Source organism: Schistocerca piceifrons, chromosome 6 (assembly GCF_021461385.2).
Source record: "Schistocerca piceifrons isolate TAMUIC-IGC-003096 chromosome 6, iqSchPice1.1, whole genome shotgun sequence".
NCBI lineage: Eukaryota > Metazoa > Arthropoda > Insecta > Orthoptera > Acrididae > Schistocerca > Schistocerca piceifrons.
The window spans coordinates 426,470,347-426,493,417 of NC_060143.1; the positions used below are offsets into that span (position 1 = coordinate 426,470,347).

Consider the following 23,071-nt stretch of genomic DNA (forward strand, 5'->3'; position numbering starts at 1 on the left):
AGATAGCTGCATGTTCCAAATCTTTCTCACTCACATACTTTCACTCACACTACTGCTTAAATACACTCTAGCGCTCTAAAATTAGCTTGCATTACCTAATATTTATTTTTCTCTAACGCCTACAAAGCTTCTGGTGCCTGTATGCCACTATCACATACTGACTGCACACAGACCCACAACATTTAACTTTATTCATCTTCATGGCTGCAGCTGATGCCATAATTGTTTCAGCACCATAAATAAACATGGGAAGGAAGATGTCTCTTTAATCATTAAGTGTGCAAGCTACCCCTTTACAGGAAGTTCATTTAACATTATGTTTCAAGTAACTTTCCTAGTGGCCTTGCTATCCAGCTGCAGCCTCATAATACAGACTGCAGGTGACACCTCATCAGATTCTTAACTGAAGCATATCTGCCTGTGTAATAAGCCACTGCCCTTCACCTAAAAACCAACTATTACAGCAAATCTGTGGTGCACAAGCATGTCATGTACAAATTTCACTGGTGTGACGCACAAAGTATTTTCCCACATGTCTGGCAATCTGCCACTACATATAGTTACCTAAATTAAATTCAAAAGTGTCAGCCAATGAATACCACAACACTGAAGTGTTTAGAAAGCAGACCAGTATGCTAGTATTAACATATAGTATTTAGATGTGAGGCTCTACTATTTTGACAGCACTTTGAATCCCATCAATGTCATACAAGTCGATGCTGTTCACAATTACAGCTGATGCACCTCTCATCCTGTGTCTAGCAGAAAGATTGGACAAACCCTGCATGCAATATTCATCATGTCACATACACAGAAGCTCTAGCACATAAGCAGATACCGGGGCAGTCAAGACACAAAACACTAGCAAGCTTCAGGATTTTGGAATAGACAGCAACATCACAAACCAGTTTGTGTCACATGACACCAGTAGCTACTCAGTTATTAACTGCTTTCAGATACTAAATCTATCACTCTTTGTTCTGCACTAGCAATTCTTCCTGTAATAACAACATTCACCAAACTGGATTACATCTGATTGACATTTCACAGGAACATAACTACAGCTACTAACACAATGCTATCCTGGTTTCTCTTACCACATGTCCCCTCAACATTTTAGGGTCATTCACACATCTCCATCACAGTGTTTCACTGTTGCCAAGTAGACCTGCCCTGTGTAAACTTGGATCAACACAAATATATCACCTGGTATTGTACTGAAAACGGAACTATGTCCATCATTCCTACTACTACCTCACACAACTCGCATTCACCCATCCATGCGCTAGTAGTGACCTACACTGCTGTGTTTCAAAGTGTGCAATATGAATGGTGTTTTTAATGGTTCGTGAGGCTACTGTGTCTCTTTTTGCAGTCACTATTGTCTTCGGGCGCCATTGGATGAATAGGAGTTACTCAATAATTTACATGGTCACACACTGTGTCTTCTTGTGCTGTACTTGATGTGTGAGTTAAAAGTTGCCTTGCACTCTGTCATTAAATCGATTAGTATCGTGAGAAAGTACCACTGAAAGAGTAGTGCAATTTGTGTTAGCAGTGAAGACAGTTTCGCAAAAATATTCGCTTGTTTTGAGAGTCTTCAAGACCTGCTACCAGCTCCAATCAGCGCCATTTATCCCACACATTAGAGAAGTGTGTTTCATAGGTATGCCTATAAGACACTAAACTCGGAATGTGAGAACATGGCGACAATACGTGCCATCACGTCTTGCTGCCGCCTAGCGGCAGCTGTGTGAACCTGCTGCTGCTGCTCTGGGTGGATGCTGCGAGAGCAAGCGACTCTACGATCTAAGTTTTACATCCAATACTGCCAAATAATACAGTTAACAGAGCTGCCACTTACTAAGAACGACACCTCGCAGTAATTAATTCCTAGATTAGCACTCGGCAGGCCTTGTGTTCCTCGCCAGAGCTGCGTAAAGCTACGTCCAAGCCGAACCATATTTGACGCGACGCCATAAGTATATATACAATTTCAGAGATCCCCTCGAATGTACTCGCTTCGGCGGTACATATACTAAAATTGGAACGATACAGAGAAGATTCCACGTTTTTATCGCAATCTCACTCTCTCATGTCTCACATCAGCTGCTAATACCCTCAGCCACCTACACAGGTTTCGCTTCATATCTGCACCCACTTGTCACAAACTATGCTGTCCATTTACGCAGTTCTCCTCCACTCTCTTTCATTCACAACAGAACATGATAAAACTGGCAATAAACCTATCCCTTACATCACCAATGCACATCTAAAATGTCACTCTAATAACAACTCAGCAAGCACACCAAAACCACAACTACACTGACACAAGTACATGTCACTAGCACCCCTTCAGCTCATTCACAAACCTGACACAAATCACAGCCAGTCTAAGACTAAGCCTAGCACAGGCAAAAGCCTCTTCTCTTCCTCAGTATCACACTCTGCTGTCACAACATCTCTTCCTACTGTCTCAATCACGTCATTTCATAACACACACCTACTGCCACACACAACATTTGGAAACCTTACATCAACTTTACACAAGATAGCTGCATGTTCCAAATCTTTCTCACTCACATACTTTCACTCACACTACTGCTTAAATACACTCTAGCGCTCTAAAATTAGCTTGCATTACCTAATATTTATTTTTCTCTAACGCCTACAAAGCTTCTGGTGCCTGTATGCCACTATCACATACTGACTGCACACAGACCCACAACATTTAACTTTATTCATCTTCATGGCCGCAGCTGACGCCATAATTGTTTCAGCACCATAAATAAACATGGGAAGGAAGATGTCTCTTTAATCATTAAGTGTGCAGGCTACCCCTTTACAGGAAGTTCATTTAACATTATGTTTCAAGTAACTTTCCTAGTGGCCTTGCTATCCAGCTGCAGCCTCATAATACAGACTGCAGGTGACACCTCATCAGATTCTTAACTGAAGCATATCTGCCTGTGTAATAAGCCACTGCCCTTCACCTAAAAACCAACTATTGCAGCAAATCTGTGGTGCACAAGCATGTCATGTACAAATTTCACTGGTGTGACGCACAAAGTCTTTTCCCACATGTCTGGCAATCTGCCACTACATATAGTTACCTAAATTAAATTCAAAAGTGTCAGCCAATGAATACCACAACACTGAAGTGTTTAGTAAGCAGACCAGTATGCTAGTATTAACATATAGTATTTAGATGTGAGGCTCTACTATTTTGACAGCACTTTGAATCCCATCAATGTCATACAAGTCGATGCTGTTCACAATTACAGCTGATGCACCTCTCATCCTGTGTCTAGCAGAAAGATTGGACAAACCCTGCATGCAATATTCATCATGTCACGTACACAGAAGCTCTAGCACATAAGCAGATGCAGGGGCAGTCAAGACACAAAACACTAGCAAGCTTCAGGGTTTTGGAATAGACAGCAACATCACAAACCAGTTCGTGTCACATGACACCAGTAGCTACTCAGTTATTAACTGCTTTCAGATACTAAATCTATCACTCTTTGTTTTGCACTAGCAATTCTTCCTGTAATAACAACATTCACCAAACTGGATTACATCTGACTGACATTTCACAGGAACATAACTACAGCTACTAACACAATGCTAACCTGGTTTCTCTTACCACATGTCCCCTCAACATTTTAGGCTCATTCACACATCTCCATCACAGTGTTTCACTGTTGCCAAGTAGACCTGCCCTGTGTAAACTTGGATCAACACAAATATATCACCTGGTATTGTACTGAAAACGGAACTATGTCCATCATTCCTACTACTACCTCACACAACTCGCATTCACCCATCCATGCGCTAGTAGTGACCTACACTGCTGTGTTTCAAAGTGTGCAATATGAATGGTGTTTTTAATGGTTCGTGAGGCTACTGTGTCTCTTTTTGGAGTCACTATTGTCTTCTGGCGCCATTGGATGAATAGGAGTTGCTCAATAATTTAGATGGTCACACACTGTGTCTTCTTGTGCTGTACTTGATGTGTGAGTTAAAAGTTGCCTTGCACTCTGTCATTAAATAGATTAGTATCGTGAGAAAGTACCACTGAAAGAGTAATGCAATTTGTGTTAGCAGTGAAGACAGTTTCGCAAAAATATTCGCTTGTTTTGAGAGTCTTCAAGACCTGCTACCAGCTCCAATCAGCGCCATTTATCCCACACATTAGAGAAGTGTGTTTCATAGGTATGCCTATAAGACACTAAACTCGGAATGTGAGAACATGGCGACAATACGTGCCATCACGTCTTGCTGCCGCCTAGCGGCAGCTGTGTGAACCTGCTGCTGCTGCTCTGGGTGGATGCTGCTAGAGCAAGCGACTCTACGATCTACGTTTTACATCCAATACTGCCAAATAATACAGTTAACAGAGCTGCCACTTACTAAGAACGACACCTCGCAGTAATTAATTTACAGATTAGCACTCGGCAGGCCTTGTGTTCCTCGCCAGAGCTGCGTAAAGCTACGTCCAAGCCGAACCATATTTGACGCGACGCCATAACTATATATACAATTTCAGAGGGCCCCTCGAATGTACTCGCTTCGGCGGTACATATACTAAAATTGGAACGATACAGAGAAGATTAGCATGGCCCCTGCGCAAGGATGACACGCAAAATCGTGAAGCGTTCCACATTTTTTTCGCAATCTCACTCTCTCATGTCTCACATCAGCTGCTAATACCCTCAGCCACCTACACAAGTTTCGCTTCATATCTGCACCCACTTGTCACAAACTATGCTGTCCATTTACGCAGTTCTCCTCCACTCTCTTTCATTCACAACAGAACATGATAAAACTGGCAATAAACCTATCCCTTACATCACCAATGCACATCTAAAATGTCACTCTAATAACAACTCAGCAAGCACACCAAAACCACAACTACACTGACACAAGTACATGTCACTAGCACCCCTTCAGCTCATTCACAAACCTGACACAAATCACAGCCAGTCTAAGACTAAGCCTAGCACAGGCAAAAGCCTCTTCTCTTCCTCAGTATCACACTCTGCTGTCACAACATCTCTTCCTACTGTCTCAATCACGTCATTTCATAACACACACCTACTGCCACACACAACATTTGGAAACCTTACATCAACTTTACACAAGATAGCTGCATGTTCCAAATCTTTCTCACTCACATACTTTCACTCACACTACTGCTTAAATACACTCTAGCGCTCTAAAATTAGCTTGCATTACCTAATATTTATTTTTCTCTAACGCCTACAAAGCTTCTGGTGCCTGTATGCCACTATCACATACTGACTGCACACAGACCCACAACATTTAACTTTATTCATCTTCATGGCTGCAGCTGATGCCATAATTGTTTCAGCAGCATAAATAAACATGTGAAGGAAGATGTCTCTTTAATCATTAAGTGTGCAAGCTACCCCTTTACAGGAAGTTCATTTAACATTATGTTTCAAGTAACTTTCCTAGTGGCCTTGCTATCCAGCTGCAGCCTCATAATACAGACTGCAGGTGACACCTCATCAGATTCTTAACTGAAGCATATCTGCCTGTGTAATAAGCCACTGCCCTTCACCTAAAAACCAACTATTACAGCAAATCTGTGGTGCACAAGCATGTCATGTACAAATTTCACTGGTGTGACGCACAAAGTATTTTCCCACATGTCTGGCAATCTGCCACTACATATAGTTACCTAAATTAAATTCAAAAGTGTCAGCCAATGAATACCACAACACTGAAGTGTTTAGAAAGCAGACCAGTATGCTAGTATTAACATATAGTATTTAGATGTGAGGCTCTACTATTTTGACAGCACTTTGAATCCCATCAATGTCATACAAGTCGATGCTGTTCACAATTACAGCTGATGCACCTCTCATCCTGTGTCTAGCAGAAAGATTGGACAAACCCTGCATGCAATATTCATCATGTCACATACACAGAAGCTCTAGCACATAAGCAGATACAGGGGCAGTCAAGACACAAAACACTAGCAAGCTTCAGGATTTTGGAATAGACAGCAACATCACAAACCAGTTTGTGTCACATGACACCAGTAGCTACTCAGTTATTAACTGCTTTCAGATACTAAATCTATCACTCTTTGTTCTGCACTAGCAATTCTTCCTGTAATAACAACATTCACCAAACTGGATTACATCTGATTGACATTTCACAGGAACATAACTACAGCTACTAACACAATGCTATCCTGGTTTCTCTTACCACATGTCCCCTCAACATTTTAGGGTCATTCACACATCTCCATCACAGTGTTTCACTGTTGCCAAGTAGACCTGCCCTGTGTAAACTTGGATCAACACAAATATATCACCTGGTATTGTACTGAAAACGGAACTATGTCCATCATTCCTACTACTACCTCACACAACTCGCATTCACCCATCCATGCGCTAGTAGTGACCTACACTGCTGTGTTTCAAAGTGTGCAATATGAATGATGTTTTTGATGGTTCGTGAGGCTACTGTGTCTCTTTTTGCAGTCACTATTGTCTTCTGGCGCCATTGGATGAATAGGAGTTGCTCAATAATTTAGATGGTCACACACTGTGTCTTCTTGTGCTGTACTTGATGTGTGAGTTAAAAGTTGCCTTGCACTCTGTCATTAAATAGATTAGTATCGTGAGAAAGTACCACTGAAAGAGTAGTGCAATTTGTGTTAGCAGTGAAGACAGTTTCGCAAAAATATTCGCTTGTTTTGAGAGTCTTCAAGACCTGCTACCAGCTCCAATCAGCGCCATTTATCCCACACATTAGAGAAGTGTGTTTCATAGGTATGCCTATAAGACACTAAACTCGGAATGTGAGAACATGGCGACAATACGTGCCATCACGTCTTGCTGCCGCCTAGCGGCAGCTGTGTGAACCTGCTGCTGCTGCTCTGGGTGGATGCTGCGAGAGCAAGCGACGCTACGATCTAAGTTTTACATCCAATACTGCCAAATAATACAGTTAACAGAGCTGCCACTTACTAAGAACGACACCTCGCAGTAAGTAATTCACAGATTAGCACTCGGCAGGCCTTGTGTTCCTCGCCAGAGCTGCGTAAAGCTACGTCCAAGCCGAACCATATTTGACGCGACGCCATAACTATATATACAATTTCAGAGGGCCCCTCGAATGTACTCGCTTCGGCGGTACATATACTAAAATTGGAACGATACAGAGAAGATTAGCATGGCCCCTGCGCAAGGATGACACGCAAAATCGTGAAGCGTTCCACATTTTTTTCGCAATCTCACTCTCTCATGTCTCACATCAGCTGCTAATACCCTCAGCCACCTACCCAAGTTTCGCTTCATATCTGCACCCACTTGTCACAAACTATGCTGTCCATTTACGCAGTTCTCCTCCTCTCTCTTTCATTCACAACAGAACATGATAAAACTGGCAATAAACCTATCCCTTACATCACCAATGCACATCTAAAATGTCACTCTAATAACAACTCAGCAAGCACACCAAAACCACAACTACACTGACACAAGTACATGTCACTAGCACCCCTTCAGCTCATTCACAAACCTGACACAAATCACAGCCAGTCTAAGACTAAGCCTAGCACAGGCAAAAGCCTCTTCTCTTCCTCAGTATCACACTCTGCTGTCACAACATCTCTTCCTACTGTCTCAATCACGTCATTTCATAACACACACCTACTGCCACACACAACATTTGGAAACCTTACATCAACTTTACACAAGATAGCTGCATGTTCCAAATCTTTCTCACTCACATACTTTCACTCACACTACTGCTTAAATACACTCTAGCGCTCTAAAATTAGCTTGCATTACCTAATATTTATTTTTCTCTAACGCCTACAAAGCTTCTGGTGCCTGTATGCCACTATCACATACTGACTGCACACAGACCCACAACATTTAACTTTATTCATCTTCATGGCTGCAGCTGATGCCATAATTGTTTCAGCAGCATAAATAAACATGTGAAGGAAGATGTCTCTTTAATCATTAAGTGTGCAAGCTACCCCTTTACAGGAAGTTCATTTAACATTATGTTTCAAGTAACTTTCCTAGTGGCCTTGCTATCCAGCTGCAGCCTCATAATACAGACTGCAGGTGACACCTCATCAGATTCTTAACTGAAGCATATCTGCCTGTGTAATAAGCCACTGCCCTTCACCTAAAAACCAACTATTACAGCAAATCTGTGGTGCACAAGCATGTCATGTACAAATTTCACTGGTGTGACGCACAAAGTATTTTCCCACATGTCTGGCAATCTGCCACTACATATAGTTACCTAAATTAAATTCAAAAGTGTCAGCCAATGAATACCACAACACTGAAGTGTTTAGAAAGCAGACCAGTATGCTAGTATTAACATATAGTATTTAGATGTGAGGCTCTACTATTTTGACAGCACTTTGAATCCCATCAATGTCATACAAGTCGATGCTGTTCACAATTACAGCTGATGCACCTCTCATCCTGTGTCTAGCAGAAAGATTGGACAAACCCTGCATGCAATATTCATCATGTCACATACACAGAAGCTCTAGCACATAAGCAGATACAGAGGCAGTCAAGACACAAAACACTAGCAAGCTTCAGGATTTTGGAATAGACAGCAACATCACAAACCAGTTTGTGTCACATGACACCAGTAGCTACTCAGTTATTAACTGCTTTCAGATACTAAATCTATCACTCTTTGTTTTGCACTAGCAATTCTTCCTGTAATAACAACATTCACCAAACTGGATTACATCTGACTGACATTTCACAGGAACATAACTACAGCTACTAACACAATGCTAACCTGGTTTCTCTTACCACATGTCCCCTCAACATTTTAGGCTCATTCACACATCTCCATCACAGTGTTTCACTGTTGCCAAGTAGACCTGCCCTGTGTAAACTTGGATCAACACAAATATATCACCTGGTATTGTACTGAAAACGGAACTATGTCCATCATTCCTACTACTACCTCACACAACTCGCATTCACCCATCCATGCGCTAGTAGTGACCTACACTGCTGTGTTTCAAAGTGTGCAATATGAATGGTGTTTTTAATGGTTCGTGAGGCTACTGTGTCTCTTTTTGCAGTCACTATTGTCTTCTGGCGCCATTGGATGAATTGGAGCTACTCAATAATTTTCATGGTCACACACTGTGTCTTCTTGTGCTGTACTTGATGTGTGAGTTAAAAGTTGCCTTGCACTCTGTCATTAAATCGATTAGTATCGTGAGAAAGTACCACTGAAAGAGTAATGCAGTTTGTGTTAGCAGTGAAGACAGTTTCGCAAAAATATTCGCTTGTTTTGAGAGTCTTCAAGACCTGCTACCAGCTCCAATCAGCGCCATTTATCCCACACATTAGAGAAGTGTGTTTCATAGGTATGCCTATAAGACACTAAACTCGGAATGTGAGAACATGGCGACAATACGTGCCATCACGTCTTGCTGCCGCCTAGCGGCAGCTGTGTGAACCTGCTGCTGCTGCTCTGGGTGGATGCTGCGAGAGCAAGCGACTCTACGATCTACGTTTTACATCCAATACTGCCAAATAATACAGTTAACAGAGCTGCCACTTACTAAGAACGACACCTCGCAGTAATTAATTTACAGATTAGCACTCGGCAGGCCTTGTGTTCCTCGCCAGAGCTGCGTAAAGCTACGTCCAAGCCGAACCATATTTGACGCGACGCCATAACTATATATACAATTTCAGAGGGCCCCTCGAATGTACTCGCTTCGGCGGTACATATACTAAAATTGGAACGATACAGAGAAGATTAGCATGGCCCCTGCGCAAGGATGACACGCAAAATCGTGAAGCGTTCCACATTTTTTCCGCAATCTCACTCTCTCATGTCTCACATCAGCTGCTAATACCCTCAGCCACCTACACAAGTTTCGCTTCATATCTGCACCCACTTGTCACAAACTATGCTGTCCATTTACGCAGTTCTCCTCCACTCTCTTTCATTCACAACAGAACATGATAAAACTGGCAATAAACCTATCCCTTACATCACCAATGCACATCTAAAATGTCACTCTAATAACAACTCAGCAAGCACACCAAAACCACAACTACACTGACACAAGTACATGTCACTAGCACCCCTTCAGCTCATTCACAAACCTGACACAAATCACAGCCAGTCTAAGACTAAGCCTAGCACAGGCAAAAGCCTCTTATCTTCCTCAGTATCACACTCTGCTGTCACAACATCTCTTCCTACTGTCTCAATCACGTCATTTCATAACACACACCTACTGCCACACACAACATTTGGAAACCTTACATCAACTTTACACAAGATAGCTGCATGTTCCAAATCTTTCTCACTCACATACTTTCACTCACACTACTGCTTAAATACACTCTAGCGCTCTAAAATTAGCTTGCATTACCTAATATTTATTTTTCTCTAACGCCTACAAAGCTTCTGGTGCCTGTATGCCACTATCACATACTGACTGCACACAGACCCACAACATTTAACTTTATTCATCTTCATGGCTGCAGCTGATGCCATAATTGTTTCAGCAGCATAAATAAACATGTGAAGGAAGATGTCTCTTTAATCATTAAGTGTGCAAGCTACCCCTTTACAGGAAGTTCATTTAACATTATGTTTCAAGTAACTTTCCTAGTGGCCTTGCTATCCAGCTGCAGCCTCATAATACAGACTGCAGGTGACACCTCATCAGATTCTTAACTGAAGCATATCTGCCTGTGTAATAAGCCACTGCCCTTCACCTAAAAACCAACTATTACAGCAAATCTGTGGTGCACAAGCATGTCATGTACAAATTTCACTGGTGTGACGCACAAAGTATTTTCCCACATGTCTGGCAATCTGCCACTACATATAGTTACCTAAATTAAATTCAAAAGTGTCAGCCAATGAATACCACAACACTGAAGTGTTTAGAAAGCAGACCAGTATGCTAGTATTAACATATAGTATTTAGATGTGAGGCTCTACTATTTTGACAGCACTTTGAATCCCATCAATGTCATACAAGTCGATGCTGTTCACAATTACAGCTGATGCACCTCTCATCCTGTGTCTAGCAGAAAGATTGGACAAACCCTGCATGCAATATTCATCATGTCACATACACAGAAGCTCTAGCACATAAGCAGATACCGGGGCAGTCAAGACACAAAACACTAGCAAGCTTCAGGATTTTGGAATAGACAGCAACATCACAAACCAGTTTGTGTCACATGACACCAGTAGCTACTCAGTTATTAACTGCTTTCAGATACTAAATCTATCACTCTTTGTTCTGCACTAGCAATTCTTCCTGTAATAACAACATTCACCAAACTGGATTACATCTGATTGACATTTCACAGGAACATAACTACAGCTACTAACACAATGCTATCCTGGTTTCTCTTACCACATGTCCCCTCAACATTTTAGGGTCATTCACACATCTCCATCACAGTGTTTCACTGTTGCCAAGTAGACCTGCCCTGTGTAAACTTGGATCAACACAAATATATCACCTGGTATTGTACTGAAAACGGAACTATGTCCATCATTCCTACTACTACCTCACACAACTCGCATTCACCCATCCATGCGCTAGTAGTGACCTACACCGCTGTGTTTCAAAGTGTGCAATATGAATGGTGTTTTTAATGGTTCGTGAGGCTACTGTGTCTCTTTTTGCAGTCACTATTGTCTTCGGGCGCCATTGGATGAATAGGAGTTACTCAATAATTTACATGGTCACACACTGTGTCTTCTTGTGCTGTACTTGATGTGTGAGTTAAAAGTTGCCTTGCACTCTGTCATTAAATCGATTAGTATCGTGAGAAAGTACCACTGAAAGAGTAGTGCAATTTGTGTTAGCAGTGAAGACAGTTTCGCAAAAATATTCGCTTGTTTTGAGAGTCTTCAAGACCTGCTACCAGCTCCAATCAGCGCCATTTATCCCACACATTAGAGAAGTGTGTTTCATAGGTATGCCTATAAGACACTAAACTCGGAATGTGAGAACATGGCGACAATACGTGCCATCACGTCTTGCTGCCGCCTAGCGGCAGCTGTGTGAACCTGCTGCTGCTGCTCTGGGTGGATGCTGCGAGAGCAAGCGACTCTACGATCTAAGTTTTACATCCAATACTGCCAAATAATACAGTTAACAGAGCTGCCACTTACTAAGAACGACACCTCGCAGTAATTAATTCCTAGATTAGCACTCGGCAGGCCTTGTGTTCCTCGCCAGAGCTGCGTAAAGCTACGTCCAAGCCGAACCATATTTGACGCGACGCCATAACTATATATACAATTTCAGAGATCCCCTCGAATGTACTCGCTTCGGCGGTACATATACTAAAATTGGAACGATACAGAGAAGATTAGCATGGCCCCTGTGCAACGATGACACGCAAAATCGTGAAGCGTTCCACATTTTTTTCGCAATCTCACTCTCTCATGTCTCACATCAGCTGCTAATACCCTCAGCCACCTACACAGGTTTCGCTTCATATCTGCACCCACTTGTCACAAACTATGCTGTCCATTTACGCAGTTCTCCTCCACTCTCTTTCATTCACAACAGAACATGATAAAACTGGCAATAAACCTATCCCTTACATCACCAATGCACATCTAAAATGTCACTCTAATAACAACTCAGCAAGCACACCAAAACCACAACTACACTGACACAAGTACATGTCACTAGCACCCCTTCAGCTCATTCACAAACCTGACACAAATCACAGCCAGTCTAAGACTAAGCCTAGCACAGGCAAAAGCCTCTTCTCTTCCTCAGTATCACACTCTGCTGTCACAACATCTCTTCCTACTGTCTCAATCACGTCATTTCATAACACACACCTACTGCCACACACAACATTTGGAAACCTTACATCAACTTTACACAAGATAGCTGCATGTTCCAAATCTTTCTCACTCACATACTTTCACTCACACTACTGCTTAAATACACTCTAGCGCTCTAAAATTAGCTTGCATTACCTAATATTTATTTTTCTCTAACGCCTACAAAGCTTCTGGTGCCTGTATGCCACTATCACATACTGACTGCACACAGACCCACAACATTTAACTTTATTCATCTTCATGGCCGCAGCTGATGCCATAATTGTTTCAGCACCATAAATAAACATGGGAAGGAAGATGTCTCTTTAATCATTAAGTGTGCAGGCTACCCCTTTACAGGAAGTTCATTTAACATTATGTTTCAAGTAACTTTCCTAGTGGCCTTGCTATCCAGCTGCAGCCTCATAATACAGACTGCAGGTGACACCTCATCAGATTCTTAACTGAAGCATATCTGCCTGTGTAATAAGCCACTGCCCTTCACCTAAAAACCAACTATTACAGCAAATCTGTGGTGCACAAGCATGTCATGTACAAATTTCACTGGTGTGACGCACAAAGTATTTTCCCACATGTCTGGCAATCTGCCACTACATATAGTTACCTAAATTAAATTCAAAAGTGTCAGCCAATGAATACCACAACACTGAAGTGTTTAGAAAGCAGACCAGTATGCTAGTATTAACATATAGTATTTAGATGTGAGGCTCTACTATTTTGACAGCACTTTGAATCCCATCAATGTCATACAAGTCGATGCTGTTCACAATTACAGCTGATGCACCTCTCATCCTGTGTCTAGCAGAAGGATTGGACAAACCCTGCATGCAATATTCATCATGTCACATACACAGAAGCTCTAGCACATAAGCAGATACAGGGGCAGTCAAGACACAAAACACTAGCAAGCTTCAGGATTTTGGAATAGACAGCAACATCACAAACCAGTTCGTGTCACATGACACCAGTAGCTACTCAGTTATTAACTGCTTTCAGATACTAAATCTATCACTCTTTGTTTTGCACTAGCAATTCTTCCTGTAATAACAACATTCACCAAACTGGATTACATCTGACTGACATTTCACAGGAACATAACTACAGCTACTAACACAATGCTAACCTGGTTTCTCTTACCACATGTCCCCTCAACATTTTAGGCTCATTCACACATCTCCATCACAGTGTTTCACTGTTGCCAAGTAGACCTGCCCTGTGTAAACTTGGATCAACACAAATATATCACCTGGTATTGTACTGAAAACGGAACTATGTCCATCATTCCTACTACTACCTCACACAACTCGCATTCACCCATCCATGCGCTAGTAGTGACCTACACTGCTGTGTTTCAAAGTGTGCAATATGAATGGTGTTTTTAATGGTTCGTGAGGCTACTGTGTCTCTTTTTGGAGTCACTATTGTCTTCTGGCGCCATTGGATGAATAGGAGTTGCTCAATAATTTAGATGGTCACACACTGTGTCTTCTTGTGCTGTACTTGATGTGTGAGTTAAAAGTTGCCTTGCACTCTGTCATTAAATAGATTAGTATCGTGAGAAAGTACCACTGAAAGAGTAATGCAATTTGTGTTAGCAGTGAAGACAGTTTCGCAAAAATATTCGCTTGTTTTGAGAGTCTTCAAGACCTGCTACCAGCCCCAATCAGCGCCATTTATCCCACACATTAGAGAAGTGTGTTTCATAGGTATGCCTATAAGACACTAAACTCGGAATGTGAGAACATGGCGACAATACGTGCCATCACGTCTTGCTGCCGCCTAGCGGCAGCTGTGTGAACCTGCTGCTGCTGCTCTGGGTGGATGCTGCGAGAGCAAGCGACTCTACGATCTACGTTTTACATCCAATACTGCCAAATAATACAGTTAACAGAGCTGCCACTTACTAAGAACGACACCTCGCAGTAATTAATTCACAGATTAGCACTCGGCAGGCCTTGTGTTCCTCGCCAGAGCTGCGTAAAGCTACGTCCAAGCCGAACCATATTTGACGCGACGCCATAACTATATATACAATTTCTGAGGGCTCCTCGAATGTACTCGCTTCGGCGGTACATATACTAAAATTGGAACGATACAGAGAAGATTCCACGTTTTTTTCGCAATCTCACTCTCTCATGTCTCACATCAGCTGCTAATACCCTCAGCCACCTACACAAGTTTCGCTTCATATCTGCACCCACTTGTCACAAACTATGCTGTCCATTTACGCAGTTCTACTCCACTCTCTTTCATTCACAACAGAACATGATAAAACTGGCAATAAACCTATCCCTTACATCACCAATGCACATCTAAAATGTCACTCTAATAACAACTCAGCAAGCACACCAAAACCACAACTACACTGACACAAGTACATGTCACTAGCACCCCTTCAGCTCACTCACAAACCTGACACAAATCACAGCCAGTCTAAGACTAAGCCTAGCACAGGCAAAAGCCTCTTCTCTTCCTCAGTATCACACTCTGCTGTCACAACATCTCTTCCTACTGTCTCAATCACGTCATTTCATAACACACACCTACTGCCACACACAACATTTGGAAACCTTACATCAACTTTACACAAGATAGCTGCATGTTCCAAATCTTTCTCACTCACATACTTTCACTCACACTACTGCTTAAATACACTCTAGCGCTCTAAAATTAGCTTGCATTACCTAATATTTATTTTTCTCTAACGCCTACAAAGCTTCTGGTGCCTGTATGCCACTATCACATACTGACTGCACACAGACCCACAACATTTAACTTTATTCATCTTCATGGCTGCAGCTGATGCCATAATTGTTTCAGCACCATAAATAAACATGTGAAGGAAGATGTCTCTTTAATCATTAAGTGTGCAAGCTACCCCTTTACAGGAAGTTCATTTAACATTATGTTTCAAGTAACTTTCCTAGTGGCCTTGCTATCCAGCTGCAGCCTCATAATACAGACTGCAGGTGACACCTCATCAGATTCTTAACTGAAGCATATCTGCCTGTGTAATAAGCCACTGCCCTTCACCTAAAAACCAACTATTACAGCAAATCTGTGGTGCACAAGCATGTCATGTACAAATTTCACTGGTGTGACGCACAAAGTATTTTCCCACATGTCTGGCAATCTGCCACTACATATAGTTACCTAAATTAAATTCAAAAGTGTCAGCCAATGAATACCACAACACTGAAGTGTTTAGAAAGCAGACCAGTATGCTAGTATTAACATATAGTATTTAGATGTGAGGCTCTACTATTTTGACAGCACTTTGAATCCCATCAATGTCATACAAGTCGATGCTGTTCACAATTACAGCTGATGCACCTCTCATCCTGTGTCTAGCAGAAAGATTGGACAAACCCTGCATGCAATATTCATCATGTCACATACACAGAAGCTCTAGCACATAAGCAGATACAGGGGCAGTCAAGACACAAAACACTAGCAAGCTTCAGGATTTTGGAATAGACAGCAACATCACAAACCAGTTCGTGTCACATTACACCAGTAGCTACTCAGTTATTAACTGCTTTCAGATACTAAATCTATCACTCTTTGTTCTGCACTAGCAATTCTTCCTGTAATAACAACATTCACCAAACTGGATTACATCTGATTGACATTTCACAGGAACATAACTACAGCTACTAACACAATGCTATCCTGGTTTCTCTTACCACATGTCCCCTCAACATTTTAGGGTCATTCACACATCTCTTACACAGTGTTTCACTGTTGCCAAGTAGACCTGCCCTGTGTAAACTTGGATCAACACAAATATATCACCTGGTATTGTACTGAAAACGGAACTATGTCCATCATTCCTACTACTACCTCACACAACTCGCATTCACCCATCCATGCGCTAGTAGTGACATACACTGCTGTGTTTCAAAGTGTGCAATATGAATGGTGTTTTTAATGGTTCGAGAGGCTACTGTGTCTCTTTTTGTAGTCACTATTGTCTTCTGGCGCCATTGGATGAATAGGAGTTACTCAATAATTTAGATGGTCACACACTGTGTCTTCTTGTGCTGTACTTGATGTGTGAGTTAAAAGTTGCCTTGCACTCTGTCATTAAATAGATTAGTATCGTGAGAAAGTACCACTGAAAGAGTAATGCAATTTGTGTTAGCAGTGAAGACAGTTTCGCAAAAATATTCGCTTGTTTTGAGAGTCTTCAAGACCTGCTACCAGCTCCAATCAGCGCCATTTATCCCACACATTAGAGAAGTGTGTTTCATAGGTATGCCTATAAGACACTAAACTCGGAATGTGAGAACATGGCGACAATACGTGCCATCACGTCTTGCTGCCGCCTAGCGGCAGCTGTGTGAACCTGCTGCTGCTGCTCTGGGTGGATGCTGCGAGAGCAAGCGACTCTACGATCTACGTTTTACATCCAATACTGCCAAATAATACAGTTAACAGAGCTGCCACTTACTAAGAACGACACCTCGCAGTAATTAATGCACAGATTAGCACTCGGCAGGCCTTGTGTTCCTCGCCAGAGCTGCGTAAAGCTACGTCCAAGCCGAACCATATTTGACGCGACGCCATAACTATATATACAATTTCAGAGGGCTCCTCGAGTGTACTCGCTTCGGCGGTACATATACTAAAATTGGAACGATACAGAGAAGATTAGCATGGCCTCTGCGCAAGGATGACACGCAAAATCGTGAAGCGTTCCACATTTTTTTCGCAATCTCACTCTCTCATGTCTCACATCAGCTGCTAATACCCTCAGCCACCTACACAGGTTTCGCTTCATATCTGCACCCACTTGTCACAAACTATGCTGTCCATTTACGCAGTTCTCCTCCACTCTCTTTCATTCACAACAGAACATGATAAAACTGGCAATAAACCTATCCCTTACATCACCAATGCACATCTAAAATGTCACTCTAATAACAACTCAGCAAGCACACCAAAACCACAACTACACTGACACAAGTACATGTCACTAGCACCCCTTCAGCTCATTCACAAACCTGACACAAATCACAGCCAGTCTAAGACTAAGCCTAGCACAGGCAAAAGCCTCTTCTCTTCCTCAGTATCACACTCTGCTGTCACAACATCTCTTCCTACTGTCTCAATCACGTCATTTCATAACACACACCTACTGCCACACACAACATTTGGAAACCTTACATCAACTTTACACAAGATAGCTGCATGTTCCAAATCTTTCTCACTCACATACTTTCACTCACACTACTGCTTAAATACACTCTAGCGCTCTAAAATTAGCTTGCATTACCTAATATTTATTTTTCTCTAACGCCTACAAAGCTTCTGGTGCCTGTATGCCACTATCACATACTGACTGCACACAGACCCACAACATTTAACTTTATTCATCTTCATGGCCGCAGCTGACGCCATAATTGTTTCAGCACCATAAATAAACATGGGAAGGAAGATGTCTCTTTAATCATTAAGTGTGCAGGCTACCCCTTTACAGGAAGTTCATTTAACATTATGTTTCAAGTAACTTTCCTAGTGGCCTTGCTATCCAGCTGCAGCCTCATAATACAGACTGCAGGTGACACCTCATCAGATTCTTAACTGAAGCATATCTGCCTGTGTAATAAGCCACTGCCCTTCACCTAAAAACCAACTATTACAGCAAATCTGTGGTGCACAAGCATGTCATGTACAAATTTCACTGGTGTGACGCACAAAGTATTTTCCCACATGTCTGGCAATCTGCCACTACATATAGTTACCTAAATTAAATTCAAAAGTGTCAGCCAATGAATACCACAACACTGAAGTGTTTAGAAAGCAGACCAGTATGCTAGTATTAACATATAGTATTTAGATGTGAGGCTCTACTATTTTGACAGCACTTTGAATCCCATCAATGTCATACAAGTCGATGCTGTTCACAATTACAGCTGATGCACCTCTCATCCTGTGTCTAGCAGAAAGATTGGACAAACCCTGCATGCAATATTCATCATGTCACATACACAGAAGCTCTAGCACATAAGCAGATACAGGGGCAGTCAAGACACAAAACACTAGCAAGCTTCAGGATTTTGGAATAGACAGCAACATCACAAACCAGTTTGTGTCACATGACACCAGTAGCTACTCAGTTATTAACTGCTTTCAGATACTAAATCTATCACTCTTTGTTCTGCACTAGCAATTCTTCCTGTAATAACAACATTCACCAAACTGGATTACATCTGATTGACATTTCACAGGAACATAACTACAGCTACTAACACAATGCTATCCTGGTTTCTCTTACCACATGTCCCCTCAACATTTTAGGGTCATTCACACATCTCCATCACAGTGTTTCACTGTTGCCAAGTAGACCTGCCCTGTGTAAACTTGGATCAACACAAATATATCACCTGGTATTGTACTGAAAACGGAACTATGTCCATCATTCCTACTACTACCTCACACAACTCGCATTCACCCATCCATGCGCTAGTAGTGACCTACACTGCTGTGTTTCAAAGTGTGCAATATGAATGGTGTTTTTGATGGTTCGTGAGGCTACTGTGTCTCTTTTTGCAGTCACTATTGTCTTCGGGCGCCATTGGATGAATAGGAGTTACTCAATAATTTACATGGTCACACACTGTGTCTTCTTGTGCTGTACTTGATGTGTGAGTTAAAAGTTGCCTTGCACTCTGTCATTAAATCGATTAGTATCGTGAGAAAGTACCACTGAAGGAGTAGTGCAATTTGTGTTAGCAGTGAAGACAGTTTCGCAAAAATATTCGCTTGTTTTGAGAGTCTTCAAGACCTGCTACCAGCTCCAATCAGCGCCATTTATCCCACACATTAGAGAAGTGTGTTTCATAGGTATGCCTATAAGACACTAAACTCGGAATGTGAGAACATGGCGACAATACGTGCCATCACGTCTTGCTGCCGCCTATCGGCAGCTGTGTGAACCTGCTGCTGCTGCTCTGGGTGGATGCTGCGAGAGCAAGCGACGCTACGATCTAAGTTTTACATCCAATACTGCCAAATAATACAGTTAACAGAGCTGCCACTTACTAAGAACGACACCTCGCAGTAAGTAATTCACAGATTAGCACTCAGCAGGCCTTGTGTTCCTCGCCAGAGCTGCGTAAAGCTACGTCCAAGCCGAACCATATTTGACGCGACGCCATAACTATATATACAATTTCAGAGGGCCCCTCGAATGTACTCGCTTCGGCGGTACATATACTAAAATTGGAACGATACAGAGAAGATTAGCATGGCCCCTGCGCAAGGATGACACGCAAAATCGTGAAGCGTTCCACATTTTTTTCGCAATCTCACTCTCTCATGTCTCACATCAGCTGCTAATACCCTCAGCCACCTACACAGGTTTCGCTTCATATCTGCACCCACTTGTCACAAACTATGCTGTCCATTTACGCAGTTCTCCTCCACTCTCTTTCATTCACAACAGAACATGATAAAACTGGCAATAAACCTATCCCTTACATCACCAATGCACATCTAAAATGTCACTCTAATAACAACTCAGCAAGCACACCAAAACCACAACTACACTGACACAAGTACATGTCACTAGCACCCCTTCAGCTCATTCACAAACCTGACACAAATCACAGCCAGTCTAAGACTAAGCCTAGCACAGGCAAAAGCCTCTTCTCTTCCTCAGTATCACACTCTGCTGTCACAACATCTCTTCCTACTGTCTCAATCACGTCATTTCATAACACACACCTACTGCCACACACAACATTTGGAAACCTTACATCAACTTTACACAAGATAGCTGCATGTTCCAAATCTTTCTCACTCACATACTTTCACTCACACTACTGCTTAAATACACTCTAGCGCTCTAAAATTAGCTTGCATTACCTAATATTTATTTTTCTCTAACGCCTACAAAGCTTCTGGTGCCTGTATGCCACTATCACATACTGACTGCACACAGACCCACAACATTTAACTTTATTCATCTTCATGGCCGCAGCTGACGCCATAATTGTTTCAGCACCATAAATAAACATGGGAAGGAAGATGTCTCTTTAATCATTAAGTGTGCAGGCTACCCCTTTACAGGAAGTTCATTTAACATTATGTTTCAAGTAACTTTCCTAGTGGCCTTGCTATCCAGCTGCAGCCTCATAATACAGACTGCAGGTGACACCTCATCAGATTCTTAACTGAAGCATATCTGCCTGTGTAATAAGCCACTGCCCTTCACCTAAAAACCAACTATTACAGCAAATCTGTGGTGCACAAGCATGTCATGTACAAATTTCACTGGTGTGACGCACAAAGTATTTTCCCACATGTCTGGCAATCTGCCACTACATATAGTTACCTAAATTAAATTCAAAAGTGTCAGCCAATGAATACCACAACACTGAAGTGTTTAGAAAGCAGACCAGTATGCTAGTATTAACATATAGTATTTAGATGTGAGGCTCTACTATTTTGACAGCACTTTGAATCCCATCAATGTCATACAAGTCGATGCTGTTCACAATTACAGCTGATGCACCTCTCATCCTGTGTCTAGCAGAAAGATTGGACAAACCCTGCATGCAATATTCATCATGTCACATACACAGAAGCTCTAGCACATAAGCAGATACAGGGGCAGTCAAGACACAAAACACTAGCAAGCTTCAGGATTTTGGAATAGACAGCAACATCACAAACCAGTTCGTGTCACATGACACCAGTAGCTACTCAGTTATTAACTGCTTTCAGATACTAAATCTATCACTCTTTGTTCTGCACTAGCAATTCTTCCTGTAATAACAACATTCACCAAACTGGATTACATCTGATTGACATTTCACAGGAACATAACTACAGCTACTAACACAATGCTATCCTGGTTTCTCTTACCACATGTCCCCTCAACATTTTAGGGTCATTCACACATCTCTTACACAGTGTTTCACTGTTGCCAAGTAGACCTGCCCTGTGTAAACTTGGATCAACACAAATATATCACCTGGTATTGTACTGAAAACGGAACTATGTCCATCATTCCTACTACTACCTCACACAACTCGCATTCACCCATCCATGCGCTAGTAGTGACATACACTGCTGTGTTTCAAAGTGTGCAATATGAATGGTGTTTTTAATGGTTCGAGAGGCTACTGTGTCTCTTTTTGTAGTCACTATTGTCTTCTGGCGCCATTGGATGAATAGGAGTTACTCAATAATTTAGATGGTCACACACTGTGTCTTCTTGTGCTGTACTTGATGTGTGAGTTAAAAGTTGCCTTGCACTCTGTCATTAAATAGATTAGTATCGTGAGAAAGTACCACTGAAAGAGTAATGCAATTTGTGTTAGCAGTGAAGACAGTTTCGCAAAAATATTCGCTTGTTTTGAGAGTCTTCAAGACCTGCTACCAGCTCCAATCAGCGCCATTTATCCCACACATTAGAGAAGTGTGTTTCATAGGTATGCCTATAAGACACTAAACTCGGAATGTGAGAACATGGCGACAATACGTGCCATCACGTCTTGCTGCCGCCTAGCGGCAGCTGTGTGAACCTGCTGCTGCTGCTCTGGGTGGATGCTGCGAGAGCAAGCGACTCTACGATCTACGTTTTACATCCAATACTGCCAAATAATACAGTTAACAGAGCTGCCACTTACTAAGAACGACACCTCGCAGTAATTAATGCACAGATTAGCACTCGGCAGGCCTTGTGTTCCTCGCCAGAGCTGCGTAAAGCTACGTCCAAGCCGAACCATATTTGACGCGACGCCATAACTATATATACAATTTCAGAGGGCTCCTCGAGTGTACTCGCTTCGGCGGTACATATACTAAAATTGGAACGATACAGAGAAGATTAGCATGGCCTCTGCGCAAGGATGACACGCAAAATCGTGAAGCGTTCCACATTTTTTTCGCAATCTCACTCTCTCATGTCTCACATCAGCTGCTAATACCCTCAGCCACCTACACAGGTTTCGCTTCATATCTGCACCCACTTGTCACAAACTATGCTGTCCATTTACGCAGTTCTCCTCCACTCTCTTTCATTCACAACAGAACATGATAAAACTGGCAATAAACCTATCCCTTACATCACCAATGCACATCTAAAATGTCACTCTAATAACAACTCAGCAAGCACACCAAAACCACAACTACACTGACACAAGTACATGTCACTAGCACCCCTTCAGCTCAT

General features: G+C 42.1%; 7 non-coding genes across 7 annotated transcripts; all 7 read left to right on the forward strand.

Annotated features, from left to right (window-relative positions):
- Positions 1–4,563: 4,563 nt before the first annotated feature.
- On the forward strand, positions 4,564–4,670 carry LOC124803796. Its single transcript, XR_007017273.1, has one exon. It is a non-coding gene; the product is annotated as a U6 spliceosomal RNA (small nuclear RNA).
- Positions 4,671–7,157: 2,487 nt separating this feature from the next.
- Positions 7,158–7,264, forward strand: LOC124803797. Its single transcript, XR_007017274.1, has one exon. It is a non-coding gene; the product is annotated as a U6 spliceosomal RNA (small nuclear RNA).
- A 2,487-nt stretch (positions 7,265–9,751) lies between these two features.
- LOC124803798 lies at positions 9,752–9,858 on the forward strand. Its single transcript, XR_007017275.1, has one exon. It is a non-coding gene; the product is annotated as a U6 spliceosomal RNA (small nuclear RNA).
- Positions 9,859–12,345: 2,487 nt separating this feature from the next.
- LOC124803825 lies at positions 12,346–12,452 on the forward strand. The gene has a single exon (XR_007017300.1). It is a non-coding gene; the product is annotated as a U6 spliceosomal RNA (small nuclear RNA).
- A 5,036-nt stretch (positions 12,453–17,488) lies between these two features.
- Positions 17,489–17,595, forward strand: LOC124803817. The gene has a single exon (XR_007017292.1). It is a non-coding gene; the product is annotated as a U6 spliceosomal RNA (small nuclear RNA).
- Positions 17,596–20,082: 2,487 nt separating this feature from the next.
- Positions 20,083–20,189, forward strand: LOC124803799. The gene has a single exon (XR_007017276.1). It is a non-coding gene; the product is annotated as a U6 spliceosomal RNA (small nuclear RNA).
- Positions 20,190–22,676: 2,487 nt separating this feature from the next.
- On the forward strand, positions 22,677–22,783 carry LOC124803818. The gene has a single exon (XR_007017293.1). It is a non-coding gene; the product is annotated as a U6 spliceosomal RNA (small nuclear RNA).
- Positions 22,784–23,071: the final 288 nt, after the last annotated feature.